At 43.4% G+C, this 14,499-nt stretch overlaps 1 long non-coding RNA gene across 4 annotated transcripts in view; it reads left to right on the forward strand.

The window, feature by feature from the left end:
• The window catches only part of LOC146812281 (uncharacterized), a 272,606-nt gene that overhangs the window by 239,463 nt on the left and 18,644 nt on the right, over window positions 1-14,499 (forward strand). For all 4 annotated transcript variants that reach the window (XR_014965899.1, XR_014965898.1, XR_014965897.1 and 1 more), the window contains one exon: window positions 9,989-10,060. This is a non-coding gene — a long non-coding RNA (uncharacterized LOC146812281). The remainder of the gene's footprint in view (window positions 1-9,988; window positions 10,061-14,499) is intronic.

Raw genomic sequence — 14,499 nt, forward strand, 5'->3', positions numbered from 1 at the left:
GGGCGCGGCACTCTGCATATCATACGGGCCTTACGGAGACCTATACTAAGGTGTCCACTTATTGGTACTACACCCCGGAGAGACTGTATGAAATGCATAAACACACTGACAAGGGTTGCTGGCGGGGCTGCGGGCAGGAGGGTACCCTCTCACACATTCTTTGGGATTGCCCCGTGCTGACCGCTTACTGGAAGGAAGTTTTGGACGAGGTGGATAAGCACTTTGGGATAGAGCTGCCGCGCTTCCCGGCGTATGTCCTGCTGGGCCTCCCCAATGACCTAATGTACCCACTGAAGTCCCGCAGGGGTAGGCAGATCGCGATTGCGCTGGGGTCTGCGGTCCAGAACATCCTTATCCACTGGCGCACCACCACTGTCCCCTCCATCACGGGTTGGTTGCATAGGCTCTGGCATGTGCTGGGAATGGAGAAGTTGTCGCTTACGGTGGCGGGGGAGATAGACCAATTTGAAGAGCTGTGGCAACCCTTTCTAGCGCTGCTGTCCACCGAATTCCGGGAGCTCACCTGTCCGAGGTATCTTAGGCTTCTTAGGCTGACGCCGCCGGTGATCCCGGCGGACTAGATCACATGTGAGACGGGGTCCTCTGGGGGGGGGGGGGGGGGTGGTGCGGGGCTTTTTGGGGCAGATAAATCTGGCGCGGGACCATAGGACGGGGGGGTTGGGGTATTGTTTTTTTTTTTTTCCCTCCTTTCTTTACTGGGGGGATGGGGGATGGGGGGGGGTGGATTGTGCTTCGTTGAGTTGCTACTGGCTTTCATTGCTCAGATTTGGGGTGTTGGATATGCACGCAGGGATCCCACAGATTGCATTTCTTGCCTTTCATTTACTGTGCTTTTCCTCTGGACCACCGAGCTATCCTTCGCCAACCCTCTTGAGTTGCACCTTTTTCTTTTATTGTATTATATGTACCCTAACCTCCTATCCCCCTACCCCATGGTTTGTTTTGTTTCAATAAAAACGTTTTAAACATAAAGATCCTAGAAGCCCCCTTCTGTCTCCTGCCTACTACCGCCCAACTCCCACTCCCAGCTTCCCTCCTCCCACCCGTGTCCCACCCCCATTCCTTGCCAGTCACGGTTTTACTACTTCTTTTTGTTAGATGATAGATTTGGGTGGCAGCATTTTAAAAAGTGGGTATTTCATAAACTCCCAAAGCCAGAGTATATTTTCATCATTCTACGTTTTTCAGAGCTGGCATCTGTCCCAATGGCATAAGGATGAATTGAAGTCATGCCTGATATTTTGCCCAACAGAACTAAACATGCTAGATTCCCTTTACCATTCGAAATATTTGCCTACAAGCCCCATCATGGTTAACGCCTTTGAGTGAAACCCATTTATTGGCAGAAAGGCATGGTCATGATATGGGGCCAGTTTACAACCATGCAATTGATATTGTGTATGATGTATCATAATTAATTGCGCCATCCCGAGGCTGCTTTAGTGCACTTGCATTAGAGGACTAGCACTGGCATCTCATGTAGTGTACCTAGATGCTGCTGCTAAAGAACTGTCTTCCATCTTTTCCTTACAACTTTGCCTCTATTTCTTGTGTTTACTGGAGGGTTTCTCTGTATAGAGGTGAGGTCATGAAGTCTTGTCTCTCAGGCCTATATTACTGTATTTCTTCCTCGGGGGTAACAAGGAGAAATTAAGTGGTCAGAAATTAAAGTACACAGCCTAAGCCTTCATATAGAAAGTGGGTCCATGTCCATTGTCAGGCAATCAGACTGTTCTAGCTTTTGACAAAAAATCTAAATTCGGCTTCCATTCTTGGAATTGTAATCACTTCATAAATCTGTTTGCCAAAAAGCAGATTAAAGGTGTGTGGTTGTGGCCCTTTACAAGATCATAGAACCCATTAGGGACTGCTTTGTCACTTACATCTACGGGGCGACAACAATCCCCTGACATCGAGAAGGTTGACAGTGATTGTGCTCTTGACCTCCCATGGACTTTGGATTCCTCCACCCAGCATCACACACTTCGTAAGCAGGGCTAAGAGAGACTAGGCCCACCCGGATTCAGATTCACAGAGAAAGGAATGCAATAGTCTTCAGAAGAGGTCAGTGGATGGGCGGGAGTTCAAGGAAAGGCTTTGGTTTCAGGAAAAACTGAAGAACTACTGGGCCTCACCAAAGATGGCACATAGACAGAGAAGTAGTACTGGCTGCTTCCTCTGGATTGTCGTTTAGAGCCAGGTTGTCTCTAGATCTCACATAATTGATCCAGAACAGAAGAGTACTACCACACCCCACAGTTATTGGGCTGCTGACTCACTGTAGTTCTGATTCGAGGAAGGAGTTTGCGGGTTGCTCAAACACAGCATATTAAAAACAGGTCCTTTTAGTTCAGAGGTGTTGCTCTTTTTCTTTGTGGTAGTTCAATCTGAAGGATAGACCATGCGGAAGGCACAATTCTCCATCCACTCGTGTTCCCTCAGTCCTGGGAAGTCAAAGATCATGGATTGCCTATTGTGTTTGCTGGCCGCACTTACACACTGAACATTTTCTGTAAGAATTATTGCGATGTGGTAAAAACAAACTTGTGCTTTTCCACCTTCCCATTAATTATGGCCCAGGGGAGAACCCACTACTCCATACTTCGTCCAAAAGTGATCTCTCATCGACCTCTGTAAGGTTCTTCCTGAAGACTGGTGCATACTCTGTCTCAGTTACTTTTCAAGTTCTTCCCAAGTCTCCAAGTCTCTGACTCCACAGCACCCCTTGGTTTTGACTGGAAAGGCCTCTCTTGCTTTCAACTATTGCCTGACTTCTGGACTCCTCACCACCCGCTGATGCCCAGGATGTCTACCTACCATGCCTCATTCCTTTGAAGGGGTGGCCGGATCAGCCATCTGAAAACACCTTTGGAACCCTGCCATATCCTAATTACACCTTTCTTGCTATAATAGGAACCGGGCTGAACTTCTTGTCCTCCAATTCTAGCCCTTGCAATTGGCTCAGATACTCGTGGTAGCCACCAAACTGTACAAACAACAATTTACTGCATCTCTCAGGGACACTAGGCTTTTTTTACTAAAACCCAAGTTGAAATCACCAATGTGCCCTCTGATAGGGGAAGGAGTCTTTCCTGAGTTAGAAAAACCAAATATCTAGAGACATGTGCTGAGCTTGCATGCAGGTGACTGCCACTTTGTTCTAACCCTTCCCACAGCACAGACATAGACAATAAATCCTGTTTGATAAACATGTTTTCACCATTTGGTTCGCAGTGACTGGCTGGTTATATTGGTAGCTGTAGAATTGTCACATCCCAAATGCAAAAAGAACAATTGATCAACAGAATGCAGAACAATGTTATACATTCACCCCAGTACAGAGATCTGGGCCTAAATCCATAGTTTTTTTACTCACCATGCCATTCCAGTTTGAGCCCAGCCATATGAAAATCAGTCTTAACCCTGTGCCCAATGGGAACAGTCGAGCCCGAACTGCCAGGCCAGGTTCTACCTGGACTGGAAACAAGCATCCTAGGACCGGTTTCGGGGTTTCACCGCTCATCAGCCAGGATAACTTGACTCCAGTGGCATGGAGAGCACGGGACCCACGTCTCCATTTCAGCAGGGCTGTGACTCTGACCATCTCTCTTGATCAGCATTAACTTTAGTAGTTGGGATAGTATTCTTATGCATCCAGCACCATACTGCAGTATCCTGCACAAACTCTGCTTGACGCACTATTATTTCTTCTCCTTTCAGTGTGACTCTGGCAGTGCTTAATTTCAGTTCGTGAACACCGGTGCTCTGCATCTGCACTTAATGCATAACACCGGCACTTATGACAGTCCACCACGTGGTGTCACTGTTTGGATAATTTTGTGGTGGCATAACACTTGCGTGTTTAATACTTTAAATTACATTAAACAAGCATTGGCAACACCAACATATTGTGCATCTGCGAAATCTATTGACTTTGCCAATGTCTTTTGGCCATGTTGTACAGCAGCATGGCTGTGCAGCATGCTTTCAACAAAAGGTCAAATCGGTTTTCGACCTATTTGTGCAGCAGGACAAAGGTCTGGGCCAACTGCTGAGTGTAGCTGACAAAACACAATCAGCTGTACCTGTTAATCTACAAGGTGCCCACGATTCAGACACCCCCACCTTGTCCTATTTTTATACACTGAAAATTGAACAAACCACCTGACTTATTGCCTCTACCAAATCCGGCTCACTATTAGACCCCTGTCCCCCCAAAATCTTGCATATCTCACCAGAAACTATAGCCATTCCTCTAACTGAGAATTTCAACTTAATGCACTTTCCAACGGATTGGAAGAAGGCTTCCATACTTCCGCTGTTAAACAAAAACAATTTGGATGTCAAGGAGCCACTCAATTACAGACCAATCTCTAGACTTCCATTCCCCGGTAAAGTCATAGAAAAGGCAGTAAATATCGAACTCTCAGCCTTCATCAAGGACAATGACATACTAGATCCCTCTCAATTTGGCTTTTGTGCCCAGCACAGTACTGAGCTAGCTCTCATTACAGCAACAGAGTAGCTCAGACTGATCTTGGGCACAGGGGGGAATGCAGCGCTGATCCTACTGGACCTGTCAGCAGCCTTTGATACTGTCAATCACGGACTGCTGCAGGACCGGCTGCGTACCATTGGGATCACGGGCAAGGCGTTGTCCCTGCTAAGCTCCTTTCTGTCTGAACGGTCCCAGGAGGTGGCGTTGGGAAACACGGTATCACCTCCCTTTGCACTGCCATGTGGGGTTTCCCAGGGCTCCTCCCTTAGCCCACCAATTTTTAATCTTTACGTCACCCCGCTGGCTAGTCTAGTGAGAAGCTTTGGATTCACCCTTGCGTCATATGAGGATGAGACACAGATCATCGTCTCGGTGAGCAGCTCGGCTAGCCAGACAGCCACTAGGTTCAGGGACTGTATGTGCCATTTTGCTAGGTGGATGTCAGACAACTGTCTGAAATTGAACTCATCCAAGACCGATGTCTTGTTGTTTGGGAATAATCCTTTCTTTTGGACCAACAGCTGGTGGCCTGACCAATTGGGTCTGCAGCCCAAGCCGATACTTAAAGCCAAGAATCTTGGCGTCCTTTTTGACACAAAGCTTACCTTTGAGAATCAAATCAATGCCACCACCTCGGCATGCTTCTTCACTCTGAAGATTTTGAGAAAAGTCCCACCGGTAATACAGATGGACTTAAGGAAGACGGTGGTTTCAGTATTGATTTCATCAAGACTTGATTATTGTAATGCCCTCCTCTCCAGTACTCCATACCGTAGCATTAACAAACTTCAAATGGCCCAGAATGCAGTGGATAGATTACTATTGGGCATCCCCAAGTTCGTCTCAGTTTCCCCAGCTCTGACTGGGCTCCACTGGCTTCCGTGTCTAAGAAGATACAATTCAAATCTCTATGTATTGCTTTTAAATGCCTTAATAACATGGGGCCATCTCAATAGATGAAACTTCTTAAACCCTACTCACCGACCACAGCCTTTAGATCGGCCTCATTGAGAAACCTAACTGTACCCAGAATCAGTAAGGTAAGATGGGATGGCAAGAGCTTTACAGCCACAATGGCAAGCCTGTGGAATTCCTTGCCCATCACACTGAAAAAAGAAAATAGTCTCTTCAAATTCAGGAAAGGTCTCAAAAACCTGGCTGTTCTCTGTTTAATCTGCTTACCCACTCTGTACTGAATGCATTGCAGGTAGTGCCTAGACACCCCAGGGTGTTAGTCACGCTTTATAAATCTCTCATCATCATAAAAGTTAATTTTGGAAGAAAGCGTATCATAGCACTTTTTTTGTTATGGTTTTTTATTGTTCTGGGAGGTGGGAGTGGGCCTCAGGGACAGCAATGGGCAACAAGGACAATGGGAAAGTGTGACGGAACGGCAATGGAACCGTTAAAAAATTGTAATTTCACTTCCACCACTGGCCACGTCATAACGTTTTTTAGGTCGAGCCAGGGCAGCCCATACACTGCTCTACGAGGCATGCTGTATTGCAGTATGGATTTGAAGCCCCACCTATTCTCCACCCATATTTTTCATTGGCTTGTGTCATTGTCCTTCATAAATTCTGGCTTCTGATTCATTAATAGGCTTGTTAGTCGCTCCTTAGTACCGCCTTGTCTTCATTTGTAACCTCCTGTGAGGACTGGCCCTTTTACTTCTGTTGTTACACAGTATATTTATCTTAGTCTATATGCACTATTTTCTTTAATGAGTTTCTAGTACTGTAGGCAAGATGTGCTCTCCTGCAACAATCAGCACACCATGCACACTTTCACTTTCAAAGTAGCCCAGGACAATTGTGGCCTCTTCTTTGCAATGAAATAGGTCTCGCATTTACGAGAGTTGAGCTATTGGCATTATAAATGACAATAGTTTAAACTCTCGCAAATTTGAGACCTATTGTATTGCAAATATTATTTTGTGAAAACGCCTCATACGGCGCTTTTACTTTAATGTCGGCCACGTCCCTTTCTTTATATGAGCCGCGTCTAAAGAAAGGTGCACGCCCGCTATTAAAACCACGGCATGAGGCACTTTTACAAAAAAAAAGCATTTGTTTGTCAATTTGACAAACCAATGATTTTTTGTTTTGTCCAAACTCGATTACGTCAATAGCCTCTACCATAGATCACCTTTAACGACCATGAAAAGACTACAACAGATTCAGAACTCGGCTACTAGAGTACTCCTACATATGAAACCGTGAGACCACATCTACCCTGCCTTGAAATCCCTGCATTGGTTACCAGTTGCCAGAAGATCCACATTCAAGCTGCTTTGTATTACCCACAAAGCGATACATGGAAAGGGACCGCTCTTCATCAGGAATAAAATTACCAAAAACATTCAACAAAGGAACCTCCACTCTAGAGTGGCACCTCGCCTCAAAATACCAATAAAAACCAAACTACAAGAAAAAAACAATGGGTGGCACATCATTCTCTGTTCAAGAAGCCAAACTATGAAACTCTCTACCCCCAACATAAGATCCACGGATAACCACCTTATCTTCAGAAAACTACTCAAGAATTGGCTCTTCCCCTCATAATCACCATACGCAAACAGATAGACATATACAGCAAATCTCTCTGTATATAAGCATTTAGTTGTACTATAGATATTTACCTATATATGTGTATTGCTTTGTATAAATGTGTAGAATACTTATGTTTAAAAATATATATATATCATATATAGATATTCATTAGTCCTGCCTAACAAATGTATATACTACTGATAGTTGCATTATTCGATGTTCTTAACATGTATATAAGTGAGTGCATAAATCAGTAAATATTTTTATCATAACTATTTATCCACAATTGCTTCACTATTGATCTAAATAAAAATATATATATACATAAATAAAACTACTTTAAAGTACAACAACACCTGAAAGCCAGAGTTTATTAAATGTATCTTTAACCTACATATACTACATTCCTTTATGCATTTATGTACCTTCCAAATACTTATGGGTCTATATATTTATTACTTTTGATTCTACATATTTATTACTTTCACTTATTTATTACTTTTATTCTAATTCAGCATATCCAATACCCTACCATTTTTTGCAACCTATACTGCTTTCAATATATCCTGTAGCTCAACTCTGACTCCTCTCAAACCTCTTTCTACTACTCTTTCCAATGCACTAGCCTATTTCTCACCCTATACCTCTATTAATATATCCATTGCCTCCACTCTCATTCATCCCAAACCCCATACCACTTCTATGATCCCCAAAAATAACCCTTGCAAGAGTCTTCCCTACTCGACCCCTCCTTGCATCATCTCATACCTCTTTTTGCTATCCCGATCACTCAAAACAACCCTTTTTTAAAGCGTCCCTCTGACTCCTCCCCTCCACCTCCCTTTTACCCATCCCAAGCCTGTTCCTACTGCTATGAGCGCCAAAACAAAAAAATATATAAATCCTTCCCTTCTATCCCTCCACTATCCATTTCAATCCACATAAAAAACTAACATGTCCTCTACCACTCAAATTAATTTCATATTTCGCTATACCAATTCACCACTAATCCTTTATGGGTTCCAGAGTCGGGTGCTACTCGCCAAAAAAGCACTTCAACACCTCATCAGGGGTAGCAAGCGCTTTATAAATGCAAACCTTTTTACCTCTTCTACCCTTCACTATCCTTCTCAATCCAAGCAACTGACTAACATATCCACCACTCAAATCACTATCATATTTTACTATACTAATTCACAGCTAACACTGTATGGGTTCCAGAGTTGCGGGCTACTCGCCGAAAAAAATACTTCAACCCCCTCATCAGGAGTAGCAAGCGCTATATAAATGCAAACCTTTTTCCCTCTTATATCCCTCCACTATCCTTCCCAATCCAAATAACGGACTCGTATATCCATGACTCAAATTACTTTCATATTTTCACTATACTAATTCACCACTAATCCTTTATGGGTTCCGGAGTAGCGTGCTACTCGCCGAAAAATTGCTTTGACGCCTCGTCTGGGGTAGTAAGCACTATATAAATGCAATTACAACACTATTACAACTCAATATACATTAAAAATTACTATTACCTGCTGCCCAACCCATTCTTATAGATTTGGAGGCCTGAAATATTCTGAATTGTCACGCTTGTAGGAGTGGAATGGTTAGTAGTTATGTTGTTACTATCATTGGCAACACGGAAGGATCAATGTGTGGTGCAAGCTGCAATGGCCTCCTGCTGAGAGCCCTGGCACTTATTTTTAGGTCTCACCTAGGCAGGGCATGATTGGGCCTGATTATGACTTTTGGCAGTGACCTCCACCGCCATGCCCCTGCACCGCCAAGAGTCGCTGTCGCCAGCCCACAAGATTACAAGTTTTATGTAGTCTGGCGGGTGGGCAGCATGTCGGTTCCCCCTGCTATGTCCTTTCAAAGGTGGTGGTGCTTTTAAAAAAGGCACCGTAATGGGAACGCCTCACAAGGTTCCTTCATGGAATAGACTGTAACAACCAAACTGTACAGGAACTGGTGTGGATGCACACAGGAGGGCACATGTTGTGGCCCCTGTATGCATACACTGGGCACAGAGGGACAAGAGGGTCCTGGAGTGCCCCCTTTGTTTCCACTCCACCAGGAGAGCAAACTCGTAACATACTTGGCAGGACCACAGCGGTCCCGCCAAGCATATTGCGGCCTCCAACTGCCACGCCACCGCCAGGGAACCGAAGTTCCCTGGCAGAGGCGGCTGTCCCAGGTCAGTCCAACTGCCCAAGTGATAATGGGGTGGACGGACCGTCTGCGCGGCGGTGGCTGGACTGCCACCACCGCGCCAGCACGGTTCTGGCAGTCCTCGGACCGCCAGACTCATAATTTGGCCCTTTCTGTTTTTTAAGTGTGGTTGTGAGGGTGGCAATTACTTATTTTTTTTCAAGGTCACAGTTAGCCATATTGCTTTCTATGCTATGCCGTCCGTGCAACACCCAGTCATTCATTGTGTGGTTTCTTGGCGCTAGGAGAGTGGTATGAGATTATGCCCCAAACACATACCTTGGTAAACTAACTTAATTGAGCTGTGGAGAATATGAGGGAGTTATATGTTCTTTGCTTCCACATCCAAATGCACATGTTTAATGTCTGCGCTAAATACAAAACATAAAAATAAATGGATCCTATTACATAGATCAGTCGTGAAATTCTGCATACAGAATTGTAGCAAATTGCCTTATTGCACTTGCACTGTTGCTGTGGCCCTAGTCCGTCTTCTGTTTCCATCGATAGTGCGTGCCTCAGTGCACGCCACAGGTTCTCACCTACAATTCCCTGTTGTTTATAGTTCACCTGCCTCAGACGCTGCTGTTTTTCTTTGCTACTTCTGCTTGCTCATCTTATCTTGAAATTCTCTAATTGCTGTCACACACACACGTGTGAATGTTGGAGTTGTCAGTTAAGTCATTTTATCTATCCCTCTCAGAGACAGTCAAGCCCGAAAATTCATAGGGCGTATCGAGACAGGAGTCTACAAGCCGAGCTATGAAAAGATTGGGTATGTATATGGTACAACAAACGTCGAATGAAAGTATGATAAAGTCTCTCTCAAATTAAAAAGGCGTTATTTCTTGAAGGCTTGTGTTGTACTTTAGTGCATTAGATAATACCAGTGCATTGATATCTTTAATTAGTGACTTTTGAGGGAGCCCCAATAAAAGGGGTTAAGAGTTTTGATTACCTAGCGGCAAGATTGGAAGACAATTTGTCATGGGGGTCTCAACTTGGAAAGAGTAAAAATGTACTCCAGCCGAGCCTTGGCTATAGGGAAAAAACACAAGACTGCTTTAGGTGGCTCGGTGGCTCCTGTACTTGGTGTATACAGAGCCACAGCAGTGTCAGCAACCACTTACGGGGCGCAGTTATGGGGCTATGCTGGGACAACTACTTTAATACACATAGAAAATAAATTCATCAGGACTTTACTTAGTTTACCCACGAGTAACCCCCTTATGCCTTGGAGATTTAATTTAGCCTTAAATAGCATCCACTCGATAGTTGCTTTAAGACCATTATTGTACTGGATGCGGTTGTGGTCGACTCCTGAGTTGACCACTGATGGGAACTCCTTAAAAGAGCTAATTTCCTGCGATAAACAAGTTAGTATCCCCTGGTTTAAAAATGCAATGACTGTTTGAAGGGGTCAAAATGAGTGCCCTATGGAACTCCCCAGTAAAGATAGTTAAAGGGGATATAGATAAATTGAAAAGAGTACACTGGGAAAGGACCATGGAACAGGTTTGGAGAGACCAGACAGCAGGTACTTTAACGAACCAATTTCTGATCCAAAAATGCCTTCCAGAGTTCGAATCATACATGACAGGATTGTTCCGCTACAAAAGAAATGTCTATTCATTCAATCCAGATTTGGTACTCTTCCGTTAAGGTCATTTACATCTACGTGGGATAAAAAAGGCTGTTCCCCTACCAATGTTCCCTCATTGCCCACAGCTTAACGAAACGGATTAACATTTTATTTTTTTATCCCTAGTTCCATATTACCACATAAGATTTGGATTATTGCTGCATCCAGGCTGAATGGTGTGGGTCATTAGTGGGAGACCTTAAGAATTTTCAAAAGGGACACTAGGGAGCGGATTGTGTTTGCTGTTTCTCGCTTCTTACAGTAGGCTTGGAAAATGAGTACTAAAGCATTAACTGTAAATGATCTTTCAATTAGCCAAGCTGAGACTCCAACTTAACCCTGGGTGGCTTTAGGATATAAGAAGTTTAATGTGAATTTAACTTATGATTACTGCCCCTCTCTGAGGCAAAGACATGGGTGCGAGCCCGTTATCCCCAATGCTCCGAATGTGGTCGTAAACTTTGTCCAATGCTTACCTATCTGTGTACTGTACTCTGTTTTCAATAATATGCATTGTGTGACTAAATTGATTATAGATTGTGTATTGATGTTATTAACGATGATTTTATACAAGTTAACCATTTTATTGTGCAAATGTCTGCTTTAACCTGTTAACCTTTTATGGCTTGCGACAAAATTAAGTAATTATTATTATAGTTAATGCTCCCTGTTTTCCATTTTTATTTATTTTTACAAATAAATACAGACAGAACCCCACTTATTTTCCTGTCTGTGTTTATTTGTAAATGTGGATAAAAAAGGAAATTGGGTTGTTTTTTGAGTGATTCTATATGCTGCCAGTCATGGCTGCCAAGCGTGTAGCTGTGCAGATGGACCGGCAAGGGTGTTAAAAAACATAAAGGAATGGTAGTAAAGGTGCTTAAACAGCAGTAGATCTGCACAAGGTTGATAATGATATGCATATGTTTTCACATAAGTGCATTGATTTATCGTCTCTGGGTTTTCAGATTATTGAAATCTCTCAGGCATTTAAGCATGAGTGAACATTTATTAGTTAGATACTAGTGTCAGCTCCATTTTTTCACAAAACCCAAAACAAATATGAATAAATACAGAGAAAATTAGCAAAAAATAAATATGGATCAATACAGATAGAAACACATTCCCTACCCCTTGGTAGCTTAAAAACACTTATAAGGTCCCAAAAGCGAGGCCTATTGGCTATGTCAATGCTTGTTTTACAAGTTAAGCACTGGAGTAGGATATTCACTAGAGCTCAAGCAGGTTTGTAGCAAAGAACAACGGGAGTCCTATCAAAATAGAAAAAAACAAGCTTTAGTGAATGGCAAAGACGTACAGTTCACGGCACAAGGTCACAGACCAACAGACTTGTCAGAATGGCTCAACTTCACAAGCGAATTGCATTTTCTAAAAGCAACATGGCCCCAAATCCATGCAGAGAATCAGCTCTGCGGTAACCTTAATCCAGTGAACGTTTAAGACTCTTGTTGAAACGGAAGAAAACAAATCCTGTTTTCAATTTTCCTTCAATTTCCCCTTTTCACGGCTGTGTCAGTCTCTATAGAGTTTTAAAAAAGTAATATTTTTGTTTAAAGTGTGTTTTTTTAATTCAAAGTGATAAGACAAAGCCTCATCCATGGTGTCACAAATCCCTTACACCAATTATCATTTTCACTGTTTATATGAGACAGCCTTAATAATGAATTATCTCTTGGTACAGACGTAAAAGCTATTCTTACCCAAAGGTCAACATCCAACCTAACTGTAATGATTTCATCGTCCTTTCAAGGAGGAAAGGCTGAGTCTGCCCTTTTGGGGTCCAACCCTATGGAGCCTCTTGGTGTTCTGAAAGAAATAAAAGTGCAGAATAGTGCGGTTTGTTATTGACATGGCATCATCTTTCCGTTTACATCGCAAAGATTTTTTGACAGTAAGTGCGTCTATCATGAACTTCAATTCCGTGTAGCCAGGGGTAGAAATTGCTAGCCCTAGCTCACCTTTTTATATCCAGAGATTGCCCTTGCTACCCCAGGTCTCATGGGTCGTGGAGGCAGAAGTAAGAACAAGATGTATGTTGAGCTCTAAGTCCCATGTTTACCTTTCTTTAGTTTAAATTCAGTGCTCTGCGAGAACCTTGAACAGAGGTTGGGCAAAGGGTGGCACAAGATTTAAAAACCCTCATATTATTGTGGGGGAGGGAGGGGTCAAAGCGTGAATGATATTCCTTCCAGTAACCCTTGCACTTTGGAAAGACAACATCTATGGCCTCCTTGTGGAAATGGCATTTGGTGATTCTTGTGATCAGTCCAGAATTTTCAAATCAGCGAGGCCCGGGCTCTCTCCTAGTGCTCTGCACACCACTTCTCCCCATCTAGGTCTGTGCTATATAAGTACCACCATCACATACATGTATACAGAGCCCCAAATCCTAATTTCGAGCCTCGGGTTTTCACTGGGCCGGTTATAAACAGGATTACCTGACTGACCTTTGTGAACATGAGTCTCATCCTCCCTGCACTTGCTGTGGACGGAGGAGCCACAAAATTACGCCTATTTTAGTGAGACTGAAATTACCAACAATCAATGTGGTGTATTCACCTAAGAAGATGGTGTGGTGGAGAGGGCATGGTTATTGACGATGTCAGAGTGTACAATTAGGAGAAATACAAGAAGGAACATTGTGCGTTTTTGCTCAGCACCACCTTTCCACTCCCTGGCTCTCTTCCAAAAGAAATGAACAGAAGCACACAAATAAAATAGCTGAAATGTTCCTGGCTTCTTCCTTTCCCCTTTCCATCTGAGAAAAGACAGTTGTACTTTGTGAGTCAGTAATAATACTCTGTGCCTCCCAGTACCTCAAGTATTTATACCCTTGCAACATATACTTTGATCCCTGTCTGACATTCCTCCACCATGCCTGCTTCTGCTCACCCGCTGGCAGCTGATAAAATTCCTCTACCACCTTTCATACCCACTTGCTTGTGAATCTATTGGTCATTCACTTGCTCTCATATTCACCTGGACCAGGCTGAGGACATTGCCTGTTCCTTATACTTGGACCCCAAGTTCAGTGCATTCTCCTCTCCTTGCAACAATATTTTTCATTGTTACCCAACCTGCCAAAATCTAAACCGCCTCCTTTCACCATGCTCCATTTGCCATGGAACCTTCTTGGCCTGCTAACCCCTTTTGTGATCGTTGTAAACAAGTATGGCTCTCCTCTACTAATGCTTTCTCTTTTTCCTTAGTTGCCATTCTTGGAAAACCCATCATCGTTCCAATAGCACAATGTATCTTGTTTCCTTTGTTGGATCCAGTCCCTTTTCTTACGGTTGCAATGTGGGCAAAATCAATTTATACTCATCGATTTAGGGAAGGAACTATAGCAATGAATACCACCTTATTTCCTTTTGATTTCAGATCGAGCCCTGCACTACCACCCTACACCTGTGATACTTCATCATGCCCATCAAAGTGTCAGCCTACTTAGCTTGTTGCCTTGCAGTCTTCCATTTGTTGTACATGGCAGTACTTCGATTGTAGATATTTATGGCAGTCATTGAAAGGTCAACCTATGATATGCCTGTTTC

Source organism: Triturus cristatus, chromosome 7 (genome assembly GCF_964204655.1).
Source record: "Triturus cristatus chromosome 7, aTriCri1.1, whole genome shotgun sequence".
NCBI lineage: Eukaryota > Metazoa > Chordata > Amphibia > Caudata > Salamandridae > Triturus > Triturus cristatus.